The sequence below is a fragment of the Balaenoptera ricei genome, chromosome 21 (genome assembly GCF_028023285.1).
Source record: "Balaenoptera ricei isolate mBalRic1 chromosome 21, mBalRic1.hap2, whole genome shotgun sequence".
In the NCBI taxonomy this organism is placed as follows: Eukaryota; Metazoa; Chordata; class Mammalia; order Artiodactyla; family Balaenopteridae; genus Balaenoptera; species Balaenoptera ricei.
The window spans coordinates 23,868,572-23,880,248 of record NC_082659.1 but is presented as its reverse complement, the minus strand read 5'-3'; positions in this window follow the sequence as shown (position 1 = coordinate 23,880,248).

Sequence of the window (11,677 nt, the reverse complement as noted above, 5' to 3'; positions counted from 1 at the left end):
TTGAGAGTCTTATTATAGTTGAAACCTTCCATTATATGTGATGGGAACAATGGAACTTACTCTTTTTTCTTATTTGTCATGGCTATCAAGAATCACAGAGATGTTTTGCAGACCAAAGTATTGGGGACCTTATTGCCTCCAAATTTTCCAGTCAGAGATGGAAGAGCTAAACGTATGGGAAAAGGACATTTCTAGTTTAATCTTTTTTTTTTTTTTTTGGCCGTGCTGCTTGGCTGGTGGAATCTTAGTTCCCCGGCCAAGGATCAAACTCATGCTCCCTGCAGGGAAGCACGGAGTTCCAACCACTGGACTGCCAGGGAGTTCCCAATCATTCTTTTTTAATTGCTGAAATGCAAGGCTCAGACGATCCTGAGTTAGAAGAGTGAGCTTGGTGCTGCACTGTACCAGAAGATTCCAATCCAATGGCGTCTTGTTCCAAAATTATTTTAAAGACTTAAAAATGAATGTAGCTGCAATTTCATGCGATGAAATAAAATGGGTATTTGAGAACTGTAATACTGGTTATGAATTATAATAATACTGGCCACGACTTATTAGCCCTTATCATGTTCCAGGTTTCCTACTAACTGCCTTGTATACTTGCTCTTGAAGCCAAGTCTGACCGTCAGTCACAGTGGTTAGCTAGTTCTGGGGGTTAGGATGTCTGCTTCTCCTCATTTTCCCACTTGCTCTGTTCCTGTCTACTTTGTTAATCTTTTTTTTTTTTTTTTTTGGCTGCGCTGGGTCTTCATTGCTGCACACGGGCTTTCTCTAGTTGTGGCAAGCGGGGGCTACTCTTCGTTGCAGCACGTGGGTGTCTTATTGCGGTGGCTTCTCTTGTTGCGGAGCACGGGCTCTAGGCATGCGGGCTTCAGTAGTTGTGGCACACGGGCTCAGTAGTTGTGGCTTGTGGGCTCTAGAGCACAGGCTCAGTAGTTGTGGCACACAGGCTTAGTTGCTCCGCAGCATGTGGGGTCTTCCCGGACCAGGGTTCGAACCCGTGTCCCCTGCATTGGCAGGTGGATTCTTAACCACTGTGCCACCAGGGAAGTCCCTACTTTGTTAATCTTAATCTGTACACATTCTTTACCTTAACCCACTTCAAATTTCTTTTGGAAAAAGGCAGCATTCTGATGAATGAAATACATTTTTGGAATGATTTTTTAGAGAGTGATTGATTGTGAAGGCTTTAGTTTGTCTCAAATTCTAAAGAATCTATGGTTTACCTGAAAGACAACAGCCATTCTTGTTAAATTATTCTGCTCATGTTTACTTTGTAAAACAGTGGTATTTTATGCAAACAAAGTTGGAAAGCCTTGATTTGGGCTCTGCAGGGGCAAAGGCCTTTCCTCTGTTACCAAGTACAGAATATGGTCCCCAGCTTAGTTTGACTTACAATTTTTTGACTTTAGGATGGCGTGAAAGTGATATGCAGTGAGTAGAAACCGTACTTCGAATTTTGAAGTTTAATCTTTTCCTGGGCTGGCGGCATGCTCTCCAGTGACACTGGGCAGTGGCAGCAAGTCTCAGCTTCGGGTCAGCCCTGCAATCATGAGGGTAAACAATCAATTCACCGACAGTCATTCTGGACCCAGACAACCATCCTGTTTTCCACTTTCAGTACAGTTTTCAATAAATGACATGAGATATTCAACACTTTATCATAAAGTAGGCTTTGTGTTAGATGATTTTGCCCAACAGTAAGCTAATGTAAGTGTTCTGAGCATGTTTAACGTAGGCTAGGCAAAGCTATGATGTTCTGTAGGTTAGGTGCATTAAATGCATTTTCAACTTACGGTATTTTCAACTTATGATGATGGGTGTATCAGGAGGTAACCCCATTGTAAGTTGAGAAAGTTCTGTACTGTCTGGTGGGGCTTCAGAGGGAGGCTCTGTCATTTGCACACCTGCCCATGGATCATAAGGGACAGGTGGGGTGGACTGTCATCTAGAATGAAGTCTGGCTCGCTCTCCTTTATAATATAATGTGTTTTCATGTACACATAATCTTTACACTTGTACTTTATGAACAGTCTATGTGTGTGTGCATATATAGTGTATATGTGATCATTTCTCTAAGCTGTTTCATTTCTCCGTGAGTCACCCTCTGTAATTATGCACAGTAACCTAAGTGAAATATAAACTGTTCAAAGAGAATTTACAGATTTCCAGAGAGGACAGGTGCCCATTGACAAGGACTCCTGCCCTTGGCAAGCTGTTTTTTGGGGGAGCTGTCAGAAGTCTGAGGGGGTCAACGAACACCTTCACTCAAGGGCAGGAAAAGCCACCTCCAGCTGGCAGCTCCCTTCTGGCACTTGGGTGGTGGTAAGTCGGGATGGACGCGCCCTCTGGGGCTGGGATCCCGTTATCATCCCAGGCACACTGCCTTTGGAAGAGGCTTCGGGAAGGCAGGGAGGGGACATCAGGTCAGGTCAAGGCTCAAAAATCTGTATTGTTGACTTAAAGATCTTCTCAGGAATTTCCAGGTGCCTAACAAGCAAGGTTTAAAGGGAACTGCACATCAAAGCAAGTGGCCCATAGACTCTGAAGGGGAAGGCAATTCAGTATCCCTAAATGGAAGCTTTGTTACTAAAAGAGCCCTTATCCGGTGAGGCTCTGAGGTAAAACCAGTTAAGTCTTGACTAACTGTTTTTGTGTTCTAACATTTTAAATACTTTGGCGAGTTCTTGTTTTGACCTAGTGAGGCTAAGGTGGGTGGGAGGGATGGACCTTGAAGTGATGGGAGGATTTTTACTTCTAATTTTCTGATAACCATACTGCCTGCCTTGCCTGGAAAATGCTTCCTTACAGTGTCAAGTAGTACAAAATAAAACCAAATAGTCTTTGTGTATTTACACTGGGGCCTTAGTTATATAAAAAATATGGATAGAAAACATTAGTAGAAAATACGATTAAATGGTACCAGTGGTTTTCTCCTTATTTTGGGGTTGTGAATGTTTTTTTTCCCCCCCAAATTTTACGCACTGAATGAGACATATTTATAATGAAACTGAAATATGGGAAAACAAAACAAAAAAACCCAACCCTACCCTTGTTTTGCAATTTATGCCACACATTTTGTCTGAAAATTCCATCAAATGTGATAGTCTTCAACCTTGGGGGTTGTGTGTCACCTGGAAAGCTTTTAAATTTTTCAGAGACTATGAGGTCTGGCCTGGGGGGCTGATGTACAGCCAAGGGAGAGGACCTGTGAGCTTGTAAGCAGATAGGTTAGGGGATCCCGGGAGAAAGAGAACCAGGAATGGCTTTCTTGACATAAGAAGAAGCCATTTTGGGATCTAAGGCTGGCCACAGTGCTCGCCCTTGAACACGTCTCAGTAATTAATGATGCTAAGGGAACAAAGGAACGCAGGAACAGAGAAAAGGAGTCAAACAATAGTGAAATGATAAAGCAGAGTCCTAGTTCTTCCTCAAGGGATATACATAATAATGTGTCTTTGAGTTCTGCAGGAACTAAGGTTCCCCCGAAAGGTAGAGGAGGGAATGACGGTGCTGACCTGACCCTCCTGACTTCAATCAACTGAAGCTTGGACTCTGTTGACCTTTGCCCCAATTCTATGCTGAATTCTCCTCTGCTCAAGCCCCTTCATGAATATGCATGGACCCTTAGCTTAAAACTTTCCCAATTTTGTGGTTCAGAGAGACACTGCTTTGGGAAAGATCCCCAGTGTTCTCCTTACTTGCTGCAAGTAATAATAAACCGTTCCTTCTCCTGATCTTTGGCTTGGTTGTGTCTTTTGGCTCGATGCCCAACAAGAGGCAAACCCAGTTTTCAGGTAACAAGCTGATGGTTTCCAGACTTCCTCGCTGATCGGGGGATGACGACCCTGTGAAGTCCACGACAGCAAGACTCTGGCTGGAATCAGAAGCTCAGGGAAGTGTCGGCAGCCAGCACTACCGTGAATGGCGGATGACGGGGTGGGTCTCCTGCGTGCGTCCAGTTGAACAGATTCCCCGGGGGGGCTTCCACGTCCATTATTAGCCTACTGGGTACTGGAAAATGGTCAAACTTAATTCTCAAAGCAATATTCATTTAAATTCATTAAAAAAAAAACACACATACAAATCTCACAGCACTCTTGGAAACAGGCGAGAGTCTGTGAAATAAAATATATATGCAACACTGCAGGTTGGGATTCACCTCTTCAGATGGTTGCTATCGATCAACAGGCCAACCGTGACAACGTTTAAGCTAAATATTCAAGGAAGCATCTGTCTTTTTAGCTAGTGGGTACGTGGGTGTGTGTGGCAGTGGTGGTGATGGTGGCCAGGATCTGAAACTATAATATGGGAAGTGACACAAATTCCTCAAGGCTTGGTTTGCAATAAAGATAACATAATGGAGATTTTGATATAAAAGATCAATAAGTCTTCTCTCTTAATTATCATCTCCATAGGAAATGAGAGTATTTCATTTCAAATTCTAGAGACTCACATAAATGAAAAGTTCCTGGAATTCAGGCATACGGACAAGCAAATTCATTTTCAGCTGAGTGGAGCAGGAGACACAGATGGGGTGTCTCTCAGCCTCTGCTCCCCTTTCCTGAGAGCTGTCCCTGCTCAGACCCAGGGCCAGAGTCACACTTGCTCCACAGGATGCTGCCTTCCTGGCTAGAGCCGATGGGATTAGCAGTGGGACTAACAAGAGTCTCAATCCCGAGAGTTTTGAATCGGGGCTGTGAGACACTATTTAGTCATTCCTGCAGGGCAGTGAGCGGAGGACGTGGAAACTGGGGAGTGAGGGCAGGCACGCCGGGTCAGGGGCATGCATGAGCAGGGGTGGCTGCTTCGCTGAGAGATCAGCAGAGCGGATAATTTGAGAGAACTCGAGCGAGGGAAGCTGGCTGCCGGCTTCCTGGGCCAGTCCTCTGTTGGTCCCAGCCAGGCTGGATGCCCTTGGATTCCATTAGTCACCTCAAGAGCCTTCCATAAAGTCCTTTTTGCTTAAACTAGTTTGAAGTGATATCTTTATCTTGTGACCCAGAAAGCCTTGACTAGAAAAAATGGTAACCAAAGCAAAATGCATAACTTAACCAGTAACTAACATTGAGAAAGAAATGTTAACGGAAGCAGACATTGAGAATGCATTAGTCATTTTTTCCCTGATGAAAATTTTAGAGCAGTCATTCTTAGCTTTTGCAGGGGGTGGTAGTGGTTAGAATTCTTTAAGAAATTCACAGAAGTTATGGACCATGACCATCTTTTTAGGAAAAAACCCACAGTTTGCATATAATCCACGGACCACAAGTTAAGTATTTAGGTAATTAGTGTTTTGATTTGAGCCTTAATAAATGTGCATATATGGGTGTTATTTTCATTATACCTCCCAATTCGAGTATAAGCTTCTTTCTAAAGGATAAAACCCTTGTTTCTCTGTAAATTTACTTTAGTTCATTACCTGACGGCTCAATTAGTACTGTTCAATGCAGTTATTATTATCTGTTAAATTATTGGATGTATATTTTATCAAAATATTTTACAATGGGACTTCCCTGCTGGTCTGGTGGTTAAGACTCAGCACTTCCAATGCAGGGGGCTAGGGTTCAACCCCTGTTCGGGGAACTAAGATCTCACATGTCATGTGGCCTGGCCAAAAAAAACCAAAAACAAACCATTTTATAATATTGAAAATACTTTTTTCAATTACTAAAATACTTTTTGCATGCCAGCCATGATCTGTGGCCCAAACATCATTAGTCATCAAAGAAATGCAAATCAAAACCATAAGATACCACTACTTCACACCCACTGGGATGGCTAAAATAAAACAGACAAATATTAACAAGTGTTAGTGAGGATGTGGAAAAATTGGAATCCTCATTCGTTGCTGATGGGAAGGTAAAATGGTGCAACCACTTTGGAATACAGTTTGGTAGTTCCTCAAAAAGTTAAACATAGAGTTACCATATGACCCAGCAATTCTTCTCCACTCCCAGGTATGTATAAGAGAAATAAAAACTTGTCACACAAAAAAACTTGTGCATAAATATTCATACCAGCATTATTCATAATAGCAAAAAAAAAAGAAACTAGAAGCAACCCAAATGTCCATCAACTGATGAATGGATAAACAAAATGAGGTACACCCATATACTGGAATATTATTCAGCCATCAAAAGGAATGAAGTACTGATATGTGCTATTACTTACATGAACCTTGAAAACGTTATGCTAAGTGAAAGAAGCCAGTCACAGAAGACCACATATTACATGATTCCATTTACATAAAATGTCTAGAACAGGCAAATCCACAGAGACTGAAAGTTGATTAGTGGCGGCCAGAGGTGAGAAGGAAGGGGGAAGAACTGCTAATGGGTGTGGGCTTTTCTTTCTGGAGTGATGAAAATATTAAAAAAAAAAAATTAGTTATGATGATCGTATTACTCTGAATGTATTAAAGACCACAGAATCATACACTTTTAAAAGGATAAATTATGTCTCAAGCTGCTCTAGAAAAATCTAACTTGGTGATCTCAAAGGCAGGTGTCCAACACCCAATTCTTGCTCTTCCACATCAACCTTGTCCTCTTGCTGTGCCCTGTGGAGCTCAGAGTGGACCACACGCATCTACTTACACAAAGTGGGAACCCCGGGTCAGGCTCGGCACCTTGTCTCTCCCTCCCCCCAATATTTGGTCCATCCCTGAATCTTATCAATTTTATCTCGTAAATCTCTCTTTAGTTTTTCCACTTGTCCATACCTTTATTGCTACATCCCAAGCTACCATCATCTCTTGTTAACAAAGTTTCTTTTCTGCCCTGTTTATTCATTCTTGCCCCTCTTCAATCTGCCACCCATGCAGCAGCAGGCAGTGCTGGGTTGCTCAACAGATGAACCAGGCTTGTGCTAACTACACGAGCAAAGCGGGCCACCAAAAAATTGAGGCGGGAAGACTGCCACCATGTCCTGCCTGCTGTCCGCAGTACACAGTGGGGTGTTGCTTCAGGAACTTGCTTCAGACATAAACTAAGAAACTAAGACCCCCCACCCAGTGGAGGATGTTGACTACATGCTGACCACAAGCATGTAGACCCCAGACTGGTTGGAACCAGAAGACTGATGATTAAGATTTCCAAAACATCACCCTGTTACCTCACCACCAACCAACCAGGAGAATGTCCATGAGCTGATCACGTACCCATGACCCTCACTCCTAATGCTGCCTTAAGCAAATCCTTGCTCCAAAGCATCAGGGAGTTCAGGTCTTTTGAGCATATGCTGCCCATTCTCCTTGCTTTGTGTCCTGCAAATAAATGCTGTACCTTGCTTCACCACAAAAAAAAAAAAAAGAAAAGAAAAAGAAAAAAACATTGAGGCAAAATTTCTTGAAGAATTTTGTATTTTCTGCAAGTAATAGAAACCCCAGCTAAGACAATGAGAAAATGTCTCCCCTAACAAGTTCAGGGTTAGGTAGGCTCTAAGGTTAGGCTCAGCCATGTCTTGGAACACCTATATTTTTCCTATCTTTCCATTCTGCTGCCTCCCCTCATGGTGGTAAGTTGGCTGCCAGCAGCAAATAGGCAGCCTATTCCCCTATACACATCCTGTGGCAGAAGGAAAATCTCCTCCCCAACTCTAAGTTCTTCCCTGAGCTTGAATTCAGTAAATTTAAGTTACATGTGCAATTGTGGACCAGGGAAAGGGCAAATGCTCATTGGCACGGACTGACTGAGGTTTACTTGTGGATTGGGTAGACAATTGAACAAAATTTGAAGATCTGCTCAGAAGGATGAAGCGGGGATGGATGCTTGCCCCTGATCTAATATGGCTCTTCTTTTACGCAAAGCTTGAAATATAGGGAAGGGGCCCTTGTATACTGCAGAAAGAGGAAGGTGATTTAAGCAAAATGTCATTTACAGCATGACTTTTCCCCCTTCATATTTCAATATTCAAAACTCAAATGCACTTGATTTTCTGTCATCCAGCACAAACACACCTTAATAATTTATCTATAATTCAGTAAAGAGCTTTCTAATTTTTCTTACTGCATTATGATAGTTAAAATATAAAGGCTGACAGCGTATGGGATCAGGTGTGGGTCATTTTCCCCAATTAAAAAATATATTGAGCATGACAGCAGAGGTTCACTAACGACAGGAGTAAATATAAAGTTGCAGCCTTCGCTTTTGGGCTGTAAGCATTTAAGCAATATATATCACACATCTACAATTATGCCAACCTTAAGTAAAACGGAAGCATATTTTAGACACAGTTACAGGATAAGCTGAAAGATCTGAAACCATCCTTTCAGATAGCAGGCTTAGGCACATGATAGGTAATTAAGTTATAAAAATCCGCTATATTAAAATCAAGCACATCTAGGGGACTTTTCTGGCAGTCCAGTGGTTAAGACTCCGCGCTGCCAATGCAGGGGGTGTGGGTTCAATCCCTGGTTGAGGAACTAAGGTCCCACATGCTGTGCAGTGTGGCCAAAAGATTAAAAAAAAAAAAAAAAATCAAGCACATCTAACCCAGAAATAAGGGCTTCTGTGTAATCTTTATAAAAATGAGGTTATTCATTTCAAAATGTACTTAAGTCACTAGCAAGCACTGAGGTCCAGGTAACATGTGTCTCCATACCTGTGTACGGTTGGCAGCTCCTGGTTATATTATACTGTGGCAGCTCTCTTCCCCTATGTCGTCAGGATCTGTCATTGGTCAGTTAAAGAGAAAAAAGCCAGTTAAAATTGGGAATCATAAAATTATAATAAAAATCCTTATAACTTTATTTTTAATTTAAAGCATATACAAGTCCATTCATCCATCATTCCTTTGGTATCAGGCTAAGGCCTTTTCTTTGAGTGGGGTCTGCTGACTGGGGCCGCACCTAAGGTGACCATTAGCACAGCAAGAAGCCTTGCCAATTTTAGTTTCAGTGGAGTGAGGACTCAAAACACTCGTGGAGCAAACCGACGGCAGAATTCTTCTAGATTTTGACAATCCTTTCCTCCCACCCAAACTTTCACATTTGTTTTGCCCACACATGTTTTTTCCTGATATCAGGTCTCTCGCAAGCATTCAACTTATTTTCAGAGAGATTACGACTCTCTGCACACTCATATTTGTTTGATTTTGGTAATACTGAATTAAATTATGTAATTACTGAGTACAACTTGCATAAACAAATTTGGGAACAAGTGACTGACTTGGAAAAGCATACAACTCAGGGACAAATGTGACTAGCCCATCAGGGACTGGCCTACTTACTAGTTGTAAAAAGTGGGTGGGCCTTGAGCACCAGTCCTATTTTTCACAGAGAACAGGGACTGGTTCAAAGGTCTGAATCGCAGGAAAGTGGAGTTGGTTTAAGAAACAGAACATCTAAATTCAGAGACTTAGCCCCAAACTCACATGAAGTTAGTGTGGAAACTCTTTTCTGTGGGATGCTAACAAAGATTTGAGAAACCTTTCTTCGCTAGGTCCCTGGTGGGACCAGCAATGCTTCTGAGGGACATGCCGTGCCCGAGCCCCCATTTGGACGTGTGTAGCGTCACTGGTTCTACTCCTGGTAAATTCTCTAAAATGTTAAAATATATCTATCTTCCTTTGAAGGGGGCAGGCGAGGAACTGTTTCTAGTTTATGTTTAATAAAATATGTTTAAAGTAGCCTTAATATAGGTTGGATTACTAAGGATAATAAAATTCTCTAGGAGAACCCATTTGCTAGCCAAAAGGGGAAAAAATGATCCTGTTTCCCTCCTGTGATAAAACAGCAGGCCTACAGTGAAATTATAAAGTTCTAAGATTAAATTATCTTCATTTACCTTCATTAGTGGTTGGATTGCACACTAAGTAGTAGACATTAAAATGATAAAAGTGGTGGTGCTTTAGGGTGGGCCATGGAATTAGAAGTATTTCCTCTCTACCCTCTTAATGTCTAAAATGAAATTATATTACTTTTATAAGTCAAAACAACAATAAAAATACCACCACAATTTACCACCACACTTAATTAGTAATAATAAGCAGAAGTAGTTCAAAGTTTTGGACAGAATGACCTGTAGCCTTATCATGAGAATCCCTCTTTGGGTAATTCTTACTGAATTCAGTGGGAAGACCAAACAATTCTTTTAAAATTTTCCTATTGTTTTGTCTCATGGGGTTTAAAAACTTTAAGAGAAACAAAAACTAAGCAAGACAAATCCACAGCTGTTTTCCTAACTAGCATTTAGGAAGCTCACCAAGCTATGTAATCTCTATCTTAAAAGGTTTAACCAGTCTTCCAAATGGCAGCATTGAATGGGGATAAGGTTATGAACGCTGGAGCTGAAATGCCACTTACCAGCTGAATGACCTTGGATGATTACTAAACCTCTCTGTGCCTCAATTTCCACGTCTGCAAAATAATGGTAATAAGATTACCTACCTGATTAAGAGTATTAAGTAAGTTAATGTGTAGTTAATAAGTTATGTGTAAACTGCTTTAAACAGTGCCTGGCATGTAATAGGTTCTATACAAGTTTAACAAATATATGCAAATTTTTAAAATGTCAGTGAGTTTACTAAGTACATACTTTAGCATTTCTGTATGATTTTCAGCACTCTCATTCAACATCCTTATCCTTCAAGATTTTTACTAATAATTTCTATTAAGCCTGGACAAGTTAAACTGATGCTTAATGAAATGTATGCTAAATTTAGGACAAGTAATCTAAATGTCTAAGAAGATAGGGTTTATAGGTTATGCGATGAAGATCTTGAATGATGTCATGTGTGTGCCCCTCAATAAACAGCAGTCCTTCCACAGCGTGGGGGCCCCTCAGAGATGCTGATGGTGCACTAGGGAGGAACCCAGGTGGGAATGATGCGTGTGTATGCTGGCAGCTTTAGAACATGAACAGAAGTTCCTGGATGCTCCTCCCTTCAAAAGGTAGAGCCTAATCACCCCACCTTGAGTGTGAGATGGACTTAATGACCTGCTTCTAGCAGATAAAATGCAATGGAAGTGGTGGTGTGCAACGTTAGAGACTAGGTCTTTCCTCGCTTGGATCTGGAGGAAGCTGAAGGAAGCTGAGGGAAACCAGCTGCCCCATCACAAGGACACTCAGCAGCCACATGGAGAGGCTCACGTGTGCAGAGCTGAGGCCTCCCGCTGACAGCCATGTGAGAGAGCCACCTTGGAAGTGGACCTTCCAGCCCCAGTTGAGCCTTCAGATGACTGCAGTCTGGCTTGAGTGAAACGTCATGAGGGGCACTGAGCCAGGACCACCAGCTGAGCCACTCCTAGATTTGACCTGAAGAAACCACGCAAGAAGATAATACACGTTTGTTGTTCTAAGCTGCTATATTTCAGGGTAATTTTCTACACTGCATAGATAAACCACTACAGTGTGTGTTAATGGATGAAGTAGACAGCAGGGTAAAAAGTACCCTTTCTAGACCTGACACTTCACCTGGTGAAAACCCATTATCTTGACCCAAGAACTATCACCAAATTGCGATGATAAAATGGTTTCTTTCTTCCCCCTGCTTAGTTGTTACTTTTTATGTCACCAGCATGTCAGGGTTTGTCCTACCACTTAGCATAATTGCCTAGAATATCTGTGCTGAAGTTTGAGTGTTGAATGCGGTCTCAGTGAGACAGAGGCTGTTACTAGGAGAAGGCTGGGGGCCTGGCTATGGAAAAGCCCCAAAGAGTAAAGACTGCAATAAACCG